Source organism: Panthera uncia (assembly GCF_023721935.1).
Source record: "Panthera uncia isolate 11264 chromosome B2 unlocalized genomic scaffold, Puncia_PCG_1.0 HiC_scaffold_24, whole genome shotgun sequence".
NCBI classification, from domain to species: domain Eukaryota; kingdom Metazoa; phylum Chordata; class Mammalia; order Carnivora; family Felidae; genus Panthera; species Panthera uncia.
Window position 1 is genome coordinate 10,686,514 of NW_026057580.1, and position 17,846 is coordinate 10,704,359.

Here is a 17,846-nt window from a genome sequence, read left to right on the forward strand (position 1 = left end):
TTTAAGACCTGTATTTTAACCTCATCAATGTTTTATTTATCCCATTGCTTAATAGACATCTGTATTAGGATTCTCCCAGTCAATGGATAAAGAAATTGTGGTTTATATACACAATGGAGTACTATGTGGCAATGAGAAAGAACGAAATATGGCCCTTTGTAGAAACGCGGATGGAACTGGAGAGTGTTATGCTAAGTGAAATAAGCCATACAGAGAAAGACAGATACCATATGTTTTCACTCTTATGTGGATCCTGAGAAACTTAACAGAAACCCATGGGGGAGGGGAAGAAAAAAAAAGAGGTTAGAGTGGGAGAGAGCCAAAGCATAAGAGACTCTTAAAAACAAACTGAGGGTTGATGGGGGGTGGGAGGGAGGGAAGGGTGGGTGATGGGTATTGAAGAGGGCACATTTTGGGATGAGCACTGGGTGTTGTATGGAAACCAATTTGACAATAAATCTCATATATTGGAAAAAAAATGAAAAAAAAAAAAGGATCCTCCCAGTCAAGTATCTTGGAACCATGTCACCCAATCAAGTTGACACATAAAATATACAAGTCCATACCTTGTCAACTTGCCACTGATAATGCATCTCCTTAAACCATACTTAATTTCCAAATAAAAGCAATACCAGGGTCATACGTTTATTTAAAATTATTCAACTATCTTGAATACAGCTGAAAACACACTAGTGTTACTGCCCTTCAGACCCAAAGACACACACTGACAGAACGTGAAGGGATGGAAAAACATTTACTATGCAAATGGAAATGAAAATTTAAAAAAGCAAGTGTAGCAATACATAGACAAAATACACTTTATTATTTTTTAATTTAATTTAATTTAATTTAATTTAATTTAATTTAATTTAACTTTTTACTTAAATTTTAGTTAGTTAACATACAGTGCATACAGTCCTAAAACTATTGGTTTTAGGAATAGAATTCAGTGATTCCTCACTTACATATAACACCCAGTGCTCATCACTAGTGCCCTCTTTGATACCCATCCCTCATCTAGCCCATCTTCTCCCCACCTCCTTCCATCAGCCCTCAGTTTGTTCTCTATCATTAAGAGTCTCTTGTGTGGGAATGCAAGCTGGTGCAGCCACTCTGGAAAACAGTATGGAGGTTCCTTAAAAAACTAAAAATAGAGCTACCCTACACCCAGCAATTGCACTACTAGGCATTTAGCCACAGGATACAGGTGTGCTATTTCGAAGGGACACATGTCCCCCATGTTTATAGCAGCACTATCAACAACAGCCAAAGTATGGAAAGAGCCCAAATGTCCATCGATGGATGAATGGATAAAGAAGATGTGGTATATATATACAATGGAGTATTACTTGGCAATGAAGAATGAAATCTTGCCATTTGCAGCTATGTGGATGGAACTGGAGGGTATTATTAGTGAAATTAGAGGAAGACAAAAATCATATGACTTCACTCATATGAGGACTTTAAGAGGCAAAACAGATGAACATAAGGGAAGGGAAACAAAAATAATATAAAAACAGGGAGGGGGACAAAACAGAAGAGACTCAAAAATATGGAGAACAAACTGAGGGTTGCTGGAGGGGTTGTGGGAGGGATGGGCTAAATGAGTAAGGGGTGTTAAGGAATCTACTCCTGAAATCATTGTTTCACTATATGCTAATTTGGATGTAAATTTTAAAAAATAAATAAAATAAAAAAAGAGTCTCTTGTGGAAAAATAAGATAAAAACATAGAGGGAGGCAAACCATAGGAGACTCTTGAATACAGAGAACAAACTGAAGGGCGATCAGAGTGGGGGAGGTTAAATGGGTGACAGGCATTAAGGGAGGGCACTCTTCAGGATGAGTACTGGCTGTCATATGTAAGAGATGAATCACTGGGTTCTACTCCTGAGGCCAAGACTACACTGTATGTTAACTAATTTGAGAATAAAATAAAAAGTAAAACAAAAAATAAATGGATAAAGAACAAGGAGTGAGTGAAGTGAAAAAAAAGAGTCTCTCATCTTTTGTTTTCCTCTTTCCTCTTTTTTCCCCTTCTCATATGTTCATCTATTTTCTTTTTTTTTAAGTTTATTTATTTTGAGAGAGGGAGGGGCAGAGGGAAAGGGAGAGAGATTATCCCAAACAGACTCTGTGCTGCCAGTGCATAGCCTGATGCAGGGCTCGACTTCACGAACTGTGAGATCATGACCTTAGCCAAAATCAAGAGTTAGACACTCAACCGACAGCCAGTCATCTGGTTTGTTTCTTAAATTCCACATATAAGTTAAATCATATAGTATTTGTCTTTCTCGACCTGACTTATTTCACTTAACATAATACACTCTAGGTCCATTCACGTCATTGTAAATGAAAAAGAAAAAGATTTCATTTTTTGATGGCTGAGTAATATTCCATTGTATATATATGCCACCTCTTCTTTATCCATTTACAGTTGGGCATTTAGGCTCTCTCCATAGTTTGGCTATTGTAGATAATGCTGCTATAAACATCGGGGTGCACGTACCCCTTCGAATCTGTATTTTTGCATCCTTTATGTAAATACCTAATAGTGCCGTTGCAAAATTATAGGGTAGTTCTATTTTTAACTTTTTGAGGAAACTCCATACTGTTTTCCAGAGTAGGTACACCGGTTTGCATTTCCACAAGCAGAGTAAGAGGGCTCCTCTCTCTCCTATCCATGCCAACACCTGTTGTTTCTTTGTTATTAGTTCTAGCCATTCTGACAGGTGTGATGTGGTATCTCATGGTGGTTTCGATTTGTATTTCCCTGATGATGAGTGATATTGAGCATCTTTTCATGTGTCTGATGGCCATCTGTATGTCTTCTTTGGACAAGTGTCTATTCATGTCCTCTGCCCATTTCATAACTGGATTATTTGTCTTTTGGGTGTTGAGTCTGGTAAGTTCCTTATAGATTTTTGATGCTAACCCTTTATCCAATAGATCATTTGCAAATATCTTATCCCATTATGTAGGCTGCCTTTAATTTTTGTTGATTGTTTCCTTCACTATGCAGAAGCTTTTGATCTTGATGAAGTCCTAATAGTTCATGTTTGCTTTTGTTTCCCTTGCCTCTGTGTCTAGTTAGAAGTTGCTCTGTCTGAGGCCAAAGAGGTTGCTGCCTGTGTTCTCCTCTAGGATTTTGATGGTTTCCTGTCTCACATTCAGGTCTTTCATCCATTTTTAGTTTATTTTTGTGTATAGCATAAGAAAGTGGTCCAGTTATGTTCTGCATGTTGCTGTCCAGTTTTCTCAACACCGTCTGTTGAAAAGACTGTCTTTTTTCCATTGAATATTCTTTCCTGTTTTGCTGAAGATTAGTTGACCATATATTTGTGGGTCCATTTCTGGGTTCTCTATTCTGTTCCATTGATCTATAAGTTTGTTTTTGTGAGAGTACCATACTATCTTGATGATTACAGCTTTGTAATATAACTTGAAGTCTGGAATCATGATACCTCCAGCTTTGCTTTTCTTTTTCAGAATTTCTTTGGCTATTCAGGGTCTTTTTTTGTTCTATACAATTTTAGGATTACTTTTTCTATTTCTGTGAATAATGCTGGTGATGTTTTGATAGGGATCACATTTAATGTGTAGATTGCTTTGGGTAGTATAGACATTTTAACAATGTTTGTACTTCTAATCCATGAGCATGGACTGTTTTTCCATTTCTTTATGTCCTCTTCAATTTCTTTCATAAGTGTTCTATAATTTAAGAGTTCAGATATTTTCCCTTTTGGGTTAGGTATCTTATGGTTTTTGGTGCAATTATAAATGGGATCAATTTCTTGATTTATCTTTCTGATGCTTCATTACTTGTGTATAGAAATACAACAGTGGGGTGCTGGGTGGCTCAGCCAGTTAAGCGTCCAACTCTTGATTTAGGCTCAGGTCATGATCTCATGGTTGTGAGATCAAACCCTGCGTTGGGTTCTGTGCTGAGCATGTAGCCTTCTTGGGATTCTCTCTCCTCTCTCTCTCTCTCTCCCTCTGCTCCTCTCCCCTGCTAGCACTTTCTCTCCCTAAAAGAAAAAAAAAACCCAAAAAAACAAAAAAAGAAATGCATCATATTTCTATACATTGATTTTACATCTTTTGACTGCTGAATTCTAGCAATTTTTGGTGGAGTCTTTCAGGTTTTCTACATGGAGTATCATGTCATCTGTAAATAGTGAAAATTTGACTTCTTCCTTGCTGATTTGGATGCCTCTTTCTTTCTTTCTTTCTTTCTCTCTCTCTCTCCTTCCTTCCTTCCTTCCTTCCTTCCTTCCTTCCTTCCTTCTTTCTTTTTTGTCTTATTGCTGAGGCTAAGACTTCCAGTACTATGTTAAATAGTAATGGTGAAAGTGGGCATCCCTGTCTTATTCCTGACTGTAGAGGAAAAGCCCTGTTTATCCCCATTGAGGATGATATTATCTGTGGGTCTTTTGTATATGAACTTTATGATGTTGAGGTATGTTCCATCTATACTTTCTTTGTTGAGGGTTTTTTTTTTCTCAAGAATGGATGCTGTACAAGCGCCTGGGTGGCTCAGTCAGTTAAGCATCAACTTTGGCTCAGCTCACGATCTTGCAGTTTATGAGTTCAATCCCCGCATCAGGCTCTGTACTGACAGCGTGGAGCCTGGAGCCTGCTTCGGATTCTGTGTCTCCCTCTCTCTCTGCCCCTTCCCTGCTCACACTCTTTCTCTCTCTCTCTCTCAAAAATGAATAAACAGTAAAAAATATTTTAAAAAAGGGAATGGATACTGTATTTTGTCAAATGCTTTTTCTGAATCTATTGACAGCATCATATGGTTCTTATCCTTTCTTTTATTAATGTGGTGCATCACATTGATTGATTTGTGAATATTGAACCACCTCTGCACCCCAGGAGTAAATCCTACTTCATCATGGTGAGTAATTCTTTTAATGTTGGATTCAATTTGCTAGTATCTTGCTGAGAACTTTTGCATCCATGTTTATCATGGATATTGGTTTGAAATTCTCCTTTGTAGTGGGGTTTTTGTCGGTTTTGGAATCAATATAATGCTGTCCTTATAAAAGGTGTTTGGAAGTTTTCCTTCCATTTCTATTTTTTGGAACCATTTGAGAAGAATAGGCATTAACTCTTCTTTAAATGTCTGGTAGAATTCCCTCGGGAAGCCATGTGGTCTTGGACTTTTGTTTGTTGGGTAATTTGTGATTAATGATTCAATATCTTTGCTGGTTATGGGTTTGATAAAATTTTCTCTCTTCTTGTTTCAATTGTGGTAGTTTGTATGTTTCTAGGAATTTATCCATTTCTTCCAGATTGCCCAATTTGTTGGCACATAAGTTTTCCTAGTATTCTCTTGTGATTGTATTTCTGTGGTGTTGGTTGTGACTCTCCTCTTTCATTCATGGTTTTGTTTATTTGGGTCCTTTCTCTCTCTCTCCCTCTCTCTCATAAGTCTGACTAGGGGTTTATCAATTTTATTAATTCTTTTAGCCCCTAGAGTGAAAGTTTCAGGACATGTGTTTATCTTACACCCAGTCACTCCTCAGGACACTCTTTAGAAGCTGGTCTGTGTTGCAATCTATTCACCTCCTGAACACTGCTGGTTCAGAGTTTCCTGGGTACCTGAAGGGTGTTACACTAGTATGGAACTCAGTATGGAAAACTTTAATCCTTAAATTTCTGTATGCTTTAACTTTCTTCTTTATAAGTCTTGGCTTTATAGTAATAAAATTGTTTTAATCAAAAAATAATTCTTCCAAAGAACCAGCTCTTAGTTTCATTGATCTGTTCTACTCTTTGTTTGCTTCTATATCACTTATTTTTCTCCTAATCTTTATTATTTCCTCTTTTTCTGCTGGCTCTACACTTTATTTGCTCTTCTTTTTCTAGCTCCTTTAGGTGTAAAGTTAGGTTGTGTTTTGCTTCTTGAGGTAGGCCTTATTGCAATATACTTCCCTCTTAAGACCACCTATGCTGCATCCCAAAGGTTTTGGACCGTAGTGTTTTCATTTTCACTTGCTTCCATGTATTTTTAAAATTTCTTCTTTAATTTCTTGGTTAACCCATTCATTCTTTAGTAGGATGTTCTTTAACCTCTATGTATTTGTGGTCTTTCTAAATTTTTTCTTGTGGTTGACTTCAAGTTTCATAGTGTTGTGGTCTGAAAATGTGCATGGTATGATCTTAATCTTTTGTACTTGTTGAGGGCTGATTTGTGACCCAGTATGTGATCTATTCTGGAGAATGTTCTTTGTGCACTCGAAAAGAATGTATATTCTGCTGCTTTAGGATGGAATGTTCTGAATATATCTGTTAGGTCCATCCAGTCCAGGGTGTCATTCAACGCCATTGTTTCCTTGTTGATCTTCTACTTGGGTGATCTGTCCATTGTTGTAAGTGGGATGTTAAAGTCCCTTACTATTATTGTGTTATTATCAATGAGATTTTCAATGGTTAGTATTAATTGATTTATATATTTGGGTGTTCCAAGTTAGGGGGCATAATATTTATAATTATTAGATCTTCTTGATGGATAGACCCTTTAATTATGATATAGTGCCCTTCTTCATCTCTTGTTACAATTTTTGTTTTAAAATCTAGTTTGATATAAGTACAGCTACTCTGGCTTTCTTTTGTCTGTTAACATGTCTGTTCTCCATCTCCTCACTTTCAATTTGTAGGTGTCTTTAGGTATAAAATGAGTCTCTTGTAGGTAGCATATAGATGGATCTTATATTTTTTATTTTTATTTTATTTTATTTTATTTTTTATCCATTATGATACCCTATGTCTTTTGATTGGTACATTTAGTCCATTTATTTAAAAAAAATTTTTTTTAACGTTTATTTTTGAGACAGAGAGAGACAGAGCACGAATGGAGGAGGGTCAGAGAGAGGGAGACACAGAATCTGAAACAGGCTCCAGGCTCTGAGCTGTCAGCACAGAGCCCAACGCGGGACTCGAACTCACGGACCATGAGACCATGACCCGAGCCGAAGTTGGCCACCTAACCGACTGAGCCACCCAGGCGCCACACATTTAGTCCACTTATATTCAGAGTAATTATTGATAGATATGAACTTAGCCACTGCCATACGGTGTTTCTGGTGATGTTCTCTGTTCCTTTCTAGTCTTTGTTGCTTTTGGTCTTTCTTTCCCACTCAAAGCATCCCCTTTCCCCTTTAACATGTCTTGCAGAGCTGGTTTAGTGATCACAAACTCCTTTAGGTTTTGTTTGCCTGAGAATCTGTTTATCTCTCCTATTCTAAATGACAGCCTTGCTGGATAAAGTATTCTTGGCTGCATGTTTTCCCCATTCAGCACCTTGAATATATCATGGCACTCCCTTCTGGCCTGCCAAGTTTCTGTGAACAGACTTACTGCAAATCTGATTTGTCTTTTCTTGTAGGTTAAGGACTTTTTTTTTTCCATTGCTGCTTTCAGGATTCTTTTCTTGTCTGTGTATTTTGTGAATTTGACTATGATATGTCTTGGTGTGGGCCAGCTTTTATTGATTTTGATGGGAGTTCTCTGTGCTTCTTGAATTTTGATGTCTGTTTTCTTCCCCAGATTAGGGAACTTTCAGCTATCATTGCTCAAATAAACCTTCTCCCCCCTTTCATTCTGTTCTTCTTCAGGGACTCCTATGATACCAATATTATTACATCTTAAGGAATCACTGAGTTCCCTAAGTCTACATTCATGATCTAATACTTGTCTTTACCTCTTCTTTTCAGCTTCATTATTTTCCATAATTTTTTCTTCTATATCACTGATTTTTTCCTCTGCTTTGTCCATCCTCGTTGTAATTGTGTCCAGTTTTGCATATCAGATATAGTACTTTTTATTTTGGCCTGAGTAGTTTTTAGTTATTTTATCTCTTTGGTAAGGGACTGTCTAGTGTTTTCTATGCTTTTTTCAAGGCCAGCTAGTATCTTTATGATTGTTGTTTTCAATTCTAGTTCAGGCATCTTATATCAGTTTTCATTAAACCCCTGGCCATTACTTCTCCCTGTTCTTTCTTTTGGGGTGAATCCCTCCATCTTGTCATTTTTTCTAGGTCACTTCTTTTTTGTGTGAATGTTAAGAAAGTCTGTTATATTCCTGCTCCTGAGAATAGTGGCTATATTAAGAAGAGGTCTTATACCGTCTTGGGCCTGGTGCTTCAGGAGGTGTTTCAGATTGTGCACTCTGCTGTTGTGTTTTGGCTGTTCCTTCCCTCAAGTCAGTCCTTTGCAGAGTTTCTTCTTGCCTGTGTGTGGGGTGTTTGGACCTTGTCCACTGTGTGGCAAATTTTAACCAGGTATGTTTTAGTCTGCTTGTTAGAAGAAGCTAGATCCTGTTTCCCCTAGAGCTGAAGCTTTGAAGCACTCTATGATCATAGACTTGGTGCATGCCAGGGGTTTGTGCTGGCATTCTGGGGGAGGGGCCTGCTGCACTGATTCTCTGGTGGACATGCCCTTTGTGGAAATGCACCTGCACGACACAGGGGGATGGGGCTTTGTGTAAGCCTTCACTGGGGGGTACTGTGTTGCTCACTGAAGTCAGTCAGTGCTGATGGGTGGGGGGGATGGCATCGTTCTGTTCTCTCCTCCAGGGAGCAGGGAGTTCATGTCTGCCACCCTTCAGGAAGCCCCCCCCATAAAAGCACACAATGACCCCTCTTGTGTCCCTGGTTTCCATCAGATCTCTGACTTCACCCTGTCTGTGTCTAAGCTGTCTGTCTACCAGGCTGCACAGTACTCCCATGTTTCATCTCAGGCATGCAGCTGGGTTTCAAAACTCCATATTTTAAGGATCTGTACAGCTCAGACTCATACTGAACCTCTGAGGGAGGATCTTGCCACACTGTGATCTGTGCTGGTTTGTCCCAGAAAACAGTTGCATGAATGCACACAGGTTTGCCATTTATGGTAAAGTGCAGCAAAAAGCTGGTACCAAGGTTTGCTGCCTTCAACCGGTGTCTTTGTTCCTATGCTAGTGAACAGGGCAGCACTTTGGTGGTGCTAGTTCTTTTGTTCTTGGAGATGCCATGCCACTACTCCCAAATACACTCCTAGAAAGGCAACTGTTTCAACCTGAGTGATCCAAGGGATCCTCAGACTACACTGTCTGCTCCTGGGTCTCCACCCTCCTTCCCTTCCAGAGCACTACTGAGCCTGCCAGGCAAGATCCCAGTGATGGTGCAGATTTCTAAAACTTCAGAATTTGAGCTCCACTGCTTATAAAAACTTGCAATAGTGAGCCCCTCTCCTTTGGTTTTGGGGAAGTGTTTTTCTTGTGCAATCCCCTGCGTGTGCTTTCTCTCTCTCTCTCTGTCTGGCTCCTCTCTCCATGACCAGGGCTCTCTCCCCTCTACAGCACCTGAAATTCTCCCCCCACCCCATCAACTTTCCATAGCTCCTATCTTCCATGATGTGCTGTTTTTCTGCCTCTAGTTGTGTAGTCTTTAGATTGATTTCTTGGGTATTCAGAATGATTTGATCCTTATCTAGCTGTGTTCAAGGGATAAGGTAAGCTTAGGGTTGCCCCTGCTCCTCTCCCATCTTAACTCCTTCTCTTGCAAATTATATATCTGATAAGGGGTTAATACCCCAAAGATATAATTAATGCATACTGTTTAACATCAAACCTCTCAAACAATATGATTAAAAAATGGGCAGAAGATGGGGCACCTGAGTGGCTCAGTCAGTTAAGCATCCAACTTCAGTTCAGGTCATGATCTCATGGTTCAGGAGTTAGAGCCCCGCATTGAGTTCTGTGCTGACAGCTCAGAGCTTGGAGCCTGCTTCAGATTCTGTGTCTTCTTCTCTCTCTGCCCCTCCCCAACCTGCACTCTCTCTCTCTCTTTCTGTCTCTCTCTCTCAAAAGTAACTAAACATTAAGAAAATTTAAAAAAATGGGCAGAGGATTTGAATAGACATTTTCCCATTGAAGCAGGCAAATAGCCAACACACAAATGAAAAGATGTTCAAAATCACTACTCATCAGGGAAATGCAAATCAAAATCACAATGAGATACCACCTCACACCTGTCAGAATGGCCAACATTAACAACTCAGGCAACAACAGATGTTGGCAAAGATGCAGAGAAAGAGGATCTCTTTTGCACTGCTGGTGGGAATGCAAACTGGTGCAGCCACTCTGGAAAAGAGTATGGAGGTTCCTCAAAAAATCAAAAATAGTACTATCCTATGACTCAGAAATTGCACTACTAGGTATTTATCCAAGGGATACAGGTATGCTGTTTTGAAGGGGCACATGCTATAAACCAAAGTAGTCCTAAGAGGAAAGTATATTGCAACACAGGTCTTCCTCAAGAAGAAAGAAAAGCCTCAAATACACAACCTAACCTTATACCTGAAGGAGTTAGAAAAGGAACAGAAAGCAAGGCCTAAAGCCAGGAGAAGGGAAATAATAAAGACTAGAGCAGAAATAAACAATATAGAAACAAACAAAACAAAATAAAACAACAAAATAACAGAAACAGATCAATGAAACTAAGCTGGTTATTAAAAAAAATTAATAAAATTGATAACCCCCAGCTAGACTTATCAAAAAGAAGAGAAATGACCCAAATAAATAAAATTGTGAATGAAAGAGGAGAGATAACAACCAACACCACGGAAATGCAAACAATTATAAGAGAATATTATGAACAATTATATGCCAACAAACTGGGAAATATGAAAGAAATGGATAAATTCCTGGAAACATACAACCTGCAAAAACTGAAACAAGAAGTAGAAAATTTGAACAGATGCATAATTAGCAAATAAATTGAATCAGTAATCAAAAATTTCCCAACAAACAACAGTCCAGAGCCAGATAGCTTCCCAGAGGAATTTTACCAAACATTTAAAGAAGAGTTAATACCTATTCTTCTCAAACTGTTCCAAAAAATAGAAATGAAAGGAAAACTTCCAAACTCATTCTACAAGCTTAGCATTACCTTAATTCCAAAACCAGACAAAGACCCCACTAAAAAGGAGAATTATAGACCAATATCCCTGATGAAACTGGATGCAAAAATTTTCAACAAAATACTAGCAAATTGAATTCAACAGTACATTAAAAGAATTATTCACAATGACCCAGTGGAACTTATTCCTGGGCTGCAGGGCTGGTTCAATATTTGCAAATCCATCAAGGTGATATACTCATTAGTAAAAGCAAAGAACAATATGATCTCAATAGATGCAGAAAAAGCATTTGACAAAATACACCATCCTTTCTTGATAAAAACCCTCAAGAAAACAGGGATAGGAGGAACATACTTCAACATCATAAAGTCCATATATGAAAGACCCATTTGGAATTCTCTCTCTCTCTCTCTCTCTCTCTGCCTCTCCCCCACTCACTTCCTCTCTCAAAATAAATAAACTTAAACAACAACAACAAAAATATTCTCTCTCTCCCTCTGCCCCCTCCCCAACTCGTGCAAGCACTGTCTCTAAAATTAAAATAAATCTGGGGCGCCTGGGTGGCGCAGTCGGTTAAGCGTCCGACTTCAGCCAGGTCGCGATCTCGCGGTCCGTGAGTTCGAGCCCCGCGTCGGGCTCTGGGCTGATGGCTCAGAGCCTGGAGCCTGCTTCTGATTCTGTGTCTCCCTCTCTCTCTGACCCTCCCCCGTTCATGCTCTGTGTCTCTCTGTCCCAAAAATAAATAAAAAACGTTGAAAAAAAATAAAATTAAAATAAATCTTAAAAGTAAAATACAACTAAGGGGCACCTGGGTGGCTCAGTTGGTGAAGCATCTGACTTCAGCTCAGGTCATGATCTTGAGGTTCATGAGTTCTAGCCCTGAGTCAGGCTCTGTGCTGACACCTCAGAACCTGGAGCCTGCTTTGGATTCTGTGTTTCCCTCTCTCTCTGCCCCTCCGCTGCTTGCACCTCTGTCTCTGTCTCTGTCTCTGTCTCTCTGTCTCAAAAATAAATAAAACATTTTTTAAAATTTAGTAAAAAATAAAAACACAATTGTGAATCCTCTCTTTTATTCCCCCTTTGCTTCTTTGTTTTGTTTTTTAAATTTCACATATGAGTGAAATCAATAAACAATGAGAAAAAGGGAGAGAGAGAGAAACAAAGAAATAGACTGTTAACAATACAGAACAGACTGATGGTTACCAGAGGGGAAGCCGGTGGGGGGATGGGTGAAATAGTTCGTGGGGATTAAGAATTACACTTGTGATGAGCACAGAGTGATGTATGGAACTGTTGAATCACTGTATTGTACACTTGAAACTAATATTACACAGTATATTAACTAAGTAGAATTTAAAACTTAAAAAATTTTTTTAAATGTTTATTTATTTTTGAGAGAGAGAGAGAGAGAGAGAGAGACAGAGTGTGAGATGGGGAGAGAAAGAGAAAGACACAGAATCCAAAGCAGGCTCCAGGCGCTGAGCTGTCAGCACTTAGCCAACGTGGGGCTTGAACTCACAAGCTACAAAATAATGACCTGAGCTGAAGTTGGATGCTTAACCGAGTGAGCTACACAGGCGCCCCTAAATTAAAACTTAAAAAAAAAAACCATAAAAGAGACACAAATTATATATATATATATATATATATATATATATATATATATATATATATATAAAGTGCAACAACTTAGGAGCTTTATGAGTCTGATTGCAATATTCTTAGACACATTTCTACACCAAGGGGCTAACTAAAATCACTACAACCAGAGCGAGGCCAGTGAATGAAGCTGAGTGGATCGCAGGTCACGAGTCTCCCTATCTCCCATGGGCAGGACAGCGTCTTCTCTAGACTCTGGTTTGGGGCTTCATCTAGAGGCCTCAGAATCCAACCCTGACCCTCCACCCAGGGAGACCCCGCAGGGATTCCTCCACCGTTGAATTGGAAACTGGTTGTGACCAATCACCCCCGCCCCCCCATCATTGAGGCAGGTAGGCACGGGGTGCTTCAAGGGAGTGGGACTAGTGCAGGGCTGACTTTGGGGGCATGGCCTGGGTCTCACCTTCCAGGTGACCTATGGTTGCCCGGTGGGTTCGTGGGTTCTTATGGACCCCTGCTCAGTAGACATTGACAGTTCGCCTACAACTGTGCCTGAATGAGGACCTGTGTTCCTGAACCGTGGCGGACACACACAGGTCACCTGCCACAAGTGGCAGGCGGCCAGTGTGGCGGAGCATCAGAGGAACTACCTGGAGGTCACGTGCATGCGTGGTATAGGTTCCGCAGGTACCTGGAGAAAGGGAAGGAGAGGTTGCAGCGCGCAGTTGGGAGGGTCACCTCAGCACTTCTGCGATCTCTCCAGAGACTAGGGCTGTGCTCCCTGGAAGAGGGGAGGAAAATGGAATAGATGCCCGAATACCATAGGTCAGGGGTCGAGGGATTAAGCCTTGGCTGTTCAGATCCTCTGCCAGAAGAGTGACTAACTAGCCTAGAGGTCCAGCTCTTCTCTCAGAAACAATGAAGGGATCCAGTCCCCCAGGGATGGAGGAAGAAACCATCCATCCCTGCAATAACCAACTAGCAATACCCTCTGATTCTCTGTTAGCAGCTTTAAGAATTGTGGGGGACTTTCTCTCTCAGGCCTTGTTCTCTTCCCCACGTACTATGTGTTTGAACTTTTCTGAGTCACTCTGCTTCCACCCAGATCAGAACCAGAAATCCCTTTCTTCCCTCAGAGAGCTGTAGCCTCCTCATCTGTCCTGTCTTGTCTTCATCCTAGAACTTTTCAAGGAATAAGAAATGATCTCAGGTCCCTGTGTCCAGGCTGGCATCTGGGTTTTGTGCTCCCTTCCCCCACTTCAGTTGCCACATCCATTCTCAGGATAGTCACATGAATGCTGCTGGTGTGACCTATGACCAAAGCAAAATTTTTTTTAATTTTCTGAGCCTTTTTCTCAGATTCCCCAAAGACACACATCACCTCTGACATGAGGTGACCCTGAGGTTCTGGGCCTTGGGCTACCCTGCAGAGATCACTCTGACCTGGCAGCATGACAGGGAGGACCACATCCGGACACAGCGCTTGTGGACACCAGACTTTTGGGGGATGGGACCTTCCAGAAGGGGGCAGCTATGGTGGTGCCTTCTGGAGAGGAGCAGAGATACATGTGCCACAGGCAGCATGGTGGAACTGCCTAAGCCCCTCATGCTGAGACAGGATAAGGGGGGAGACCTGGACATAGACCCTCTTCTCAGAGGAATCAGGAGCTCTTGTGGAGAACTCCAGCAGGGTGGGGGCTGATGCCTGGGGTCAGGGCCCTCACCTTCCTTCCCCTTCCCAAAGTCACTTCTCAGCTCTCCATCCCCATCATGGGCATCATTGCTGGTCTGGTTCTCCTTGGAGCTGTGGTCTGGCATTGAGATCTGGAGGAAGAAGAGCCCAGGTAGGGAAGAGGTGGGAGGATCTGAGTTTTTTGACTCCACTGAAGGGTTTCAAGTCCCGGTGGCAGATTGTCCTGCTTTGTTAATAGGAAGTACCATCCACATGCATGTGCTTGCTCACTCTGGAGCTGACTGCTAACACTCACACTTTTAGTAAATCACATGTGAATGTGAAGGGCAAATTTTCACCCTAATGAATCTGATGATGGGGACCTGATTCCCAACAGTCATAGGACAGAAGGGAATTCCCCTGCTGAGGACAGACTCCAGAAGTGCAGTTGGTCTGGTCCACACACATGGACTTTTCTTATGTTTTCTGATCCTGCCTTGGGTATGGTTAAGAGTTCTGGAAACTTTCCTGGGATCCAGGACTAGGGAGATTCCTTTAGGACATCATGGCTTTCCCCCTGGATTCTGTCATGATGTCTTCTTCCCATGGGAGGAAAAGGACTGAGCTACTCTCATGCTGCATGTAAGTATGGAGGGGGTGATCCCTGAAACCCTGGAATAGTGTAGACAGGACCCCATGGGGAGCTCACCCCCCACCATAGCTCCTCCTTTAGTCTCATCTCCCGTGGCTCTGATCAAGTCCTGTTTGTTCTACCCCAGGTGATGACAGTGCCCAGGGCTCTGATGTGTCTCTCACAACTCCTAAAGGTAAGGCCCTGAGAGACCTGAAGTGTGGGGTTGAGCAGAGGGGACACGACTGGGTTATGGGGATTCTTTGAGTGGGACATTTTTAGCATATGGTGGGCTGCTCATAATGTCAACACTTAAAGCGACTGACTTGAATTTGTTCATGATTATTTTCTTTCACAGTGTGAGCCAGCCACCTTGTGGGGGACTAAGTAATACAAGGTTAGTTCTCAGTCCCACTCCCCATTGTGACTTCAGGAATCTCTGACTGCACTTTCTTTCAACAAAGTGTGTATGCTAAGTATGTGACTTAGCATAGTGAGAGGAGGTGGAGAGACTGGCCCAACACGCTGCCCACCACGACACCTCCCCACATTGACCTTTGCCCCTTTCTAATCTACTTTCTTGTTCTAGCAGAGGCAGGACTAGATGTCTCTATCTCTGTCTTAACTTCACATTGCACTGAGTTGCAACATTTTTTATATTGAAAATAGGAATCTGAATATAAATTTATTTTTTTTTCCACATTCTTATCATGGAGGGTTGCTTGATGGGTTATTTAAAAGAGATGATTCCTTAAATTTGAGAACAGAAATAAATGGAAGCACTGAAAACCTTCCAGAATATACATGTTTGCTGTGCTTCGTCTGTTGCATGTGGTTACAGGAGAGGTTGTGAGGCACCAGCATGGATGGGACTGTGACCAGTTGGTGCTCAGTGCATTTTGGGCTTTGACATGGTCACTCCTAAGCAGAGTCATTTTCTCTGCTCCTTTGTCCTTGTCTCTTCAGTGGAACTTTGTCCCACCAGGATCTGTGATGACAAGGACTGGGACATCACCCAGGCCTGTACTGTGTCCAGGACAGAGATATTTATGTGGCCACGTCAGCCTAAGGTCAGGCTTGGGTTAGGCCCTCAGCCCCCATCTTTGGATTTTTGATTTTTTTTTCTTTGTTTCCTTAAAGGATTGTGCCCATTCCTGCTCTTATTTTGAGCAATGGGGAACACTTATAGACTGTGTGGTTATGAGAGATCCAAACACCAAGAGCTCCTGAGGCTTTGGGTTTGTCACATATGTCACTGTGGAGAAGGTGGATGCAGCCATGAATGCAAGACCACACAAGTTGGATGTAAGAGTTGTAGAACCAAAGAGGGCTGTCTCCAGAGAAGATTCTCAAAGACCTGGTGCTCACTTAACTGTGAAAAAGATTTTTGTCAGTGGCATTAAAGAAGATACTGAAGGACGTCATGTAAGAGATTATTTTGAACAGTATGGGAAAATTGAAGTGATTGAAATCATGACTGACCGAGGCCGTGGCAAAAAGAGAGACTTTGCTTTTGTAACGTTTGATGACCATGACTCAGTAGACAAGATTGTCTACAACACCATACTGCGAATGGTCACAACTGTGAAGTAAGGAAAGCTCTATCTAAGCAAGAGATGGCTGGTGCTTCATCCAGCAAGGAGATTGAAGTGGTTCTGGAAACTTTGGTGGTGGTCATGGAGGTGGTTTTGGTGGGAATGACAACCTGATAGTCTGTTATAGGATCCAGCTCTTGTCTACACCAGTTTATACTTACAAATAAGTGGAGTGGTATTGTAGGCCGGTGAAGTGACTACTCAAAATGTCTTTTCCCTGTGTTTGTTCTTACTAGATTTTAAAGATCCAGTCTGTGCACTGACATTTTATATTAATTTTTTATACTTCCTCATACTTGGATATATTTCTAAGGAAAGGATCCCTAACATTTATCCAGTTTTTTGTTGTTGTTTATTTATTTTTGAAAGAGAGAGAGAGAGAGAGAGCGTGCACAAGTGGGGGAGGGGCAGAGATAGAAGTGGGACAAGGTATCTGAAGTGGGCTCTGCACTGACAGCAGTGAGCCCGAGGAGGGGCTCAAACCCATAAGCCATGATACCATGACTTGAGCCAAAGTGGTACACTCAACCAACTGAGCCACCCAGGTGCCCCTAACATTTATCAGTTTTTACATAACACCTCCAAAAAGCTTTTTTTTTTTTTAATCTAGTTTCTTAGTTTAAAGATAGTTCTACTCAAATGTGGTCTACAAATAGCTGATCAGCAAATTGTTTAGTAGACTCAAGGGAATAATATAAATCCTTATATTTTGCTTATAAGGAAACCTTTGTAGAGCTTTCCAGTTTACTCTCACTCTCCAGTTCTCATGGTGGGCTAGTAACAAAACATTGTAGACTGGTATAGACTAGCATTGGCTCACAGACTACAAGTAGCTTTAGTTTAGATGGACTTGCATCCTAGCACTTGTCCTGGTCAGGTAAATACTAGTTATTACCATTATTTAAAAACATTTTTTTAACGTTTATTTATTATTGAGAGACAGAGAGGCACAGAGCATGAGCAGGGAAGGGGCCGAGGGATGGAGAGATACAGAATCTGAAGCAGGCTCCACGCTCTGAGTCGTCAGCACAGAGCCCGACGTGGGGCTCAAATTCACAAACCGCGAGATCATGACCTGAGCCAAAGTCGGACGCTTAACTGACTGAGCCACCCAGGCGCCCCAAATACTAGTTATTATTAAGAAGTTAATGGGGTTCCATTTTCAGTAATGTGGTCTTTTTTAATTGCAGTATAGTTGACACACAGTGTAACATTAGTTTCATGTGTACAACATAGTGATTTGACAACTCTATACGTGATGCTATGCTCACCACAATGTATAGCTACCATCTGTTATCATACAATGCTATAACAATACCACTGACTATATTCTTTATGCTGTAGCTTTTACCCCTGTGACTTAAATAAAAGCCTGTACCTCACAGTTCCCCTTCACCCATTTTGCCCTTCCCCCACTTACCTCCCCCTGACAACCATCAATTT

At 41.1% G+C, this 17,846-nt stretch overlaps 1 protein-coding gene and 1 pseudogene across 3 annotated transcripts in view; one reads left to right on the top strand and one right to left on the bottom strand.

Annotated features, from left to right (window-relative positions):
* LOC125938459 (patr class I histocompatibility antigen, A-2 alpha chain-like) overlaps nucleotides 1–17,843 on the top strand; it is a 31,041-nt gene extending 13,198 nt beyond the window's left edge. For all 3 annotated transcript variants that reach the window (XM_049653638.1, XM_049653639.1, XM_049653640.1), the window contains 3 exons: nucleotides 14,957–15,004; nucleotides 15,167–15,205; nucleotides 15,949–17,843. The gene's annotated coding sequence lies outside the window, so the exon portion shown is untranslated. The remainder of the gene's footprint in view (nucleotides 1–14,956; nucleotides 15,005–15,166; nucleotides 15,206–15,948) is intronic.
* The window catches only part of LOC125938196 (alpha/beta hydrolase domain-containing protein 17B-like), a 48,950-nt pseudogene continuing 45,213 nt past the window's right edge, over nucleotides 14,110–17,846 (bottom strand).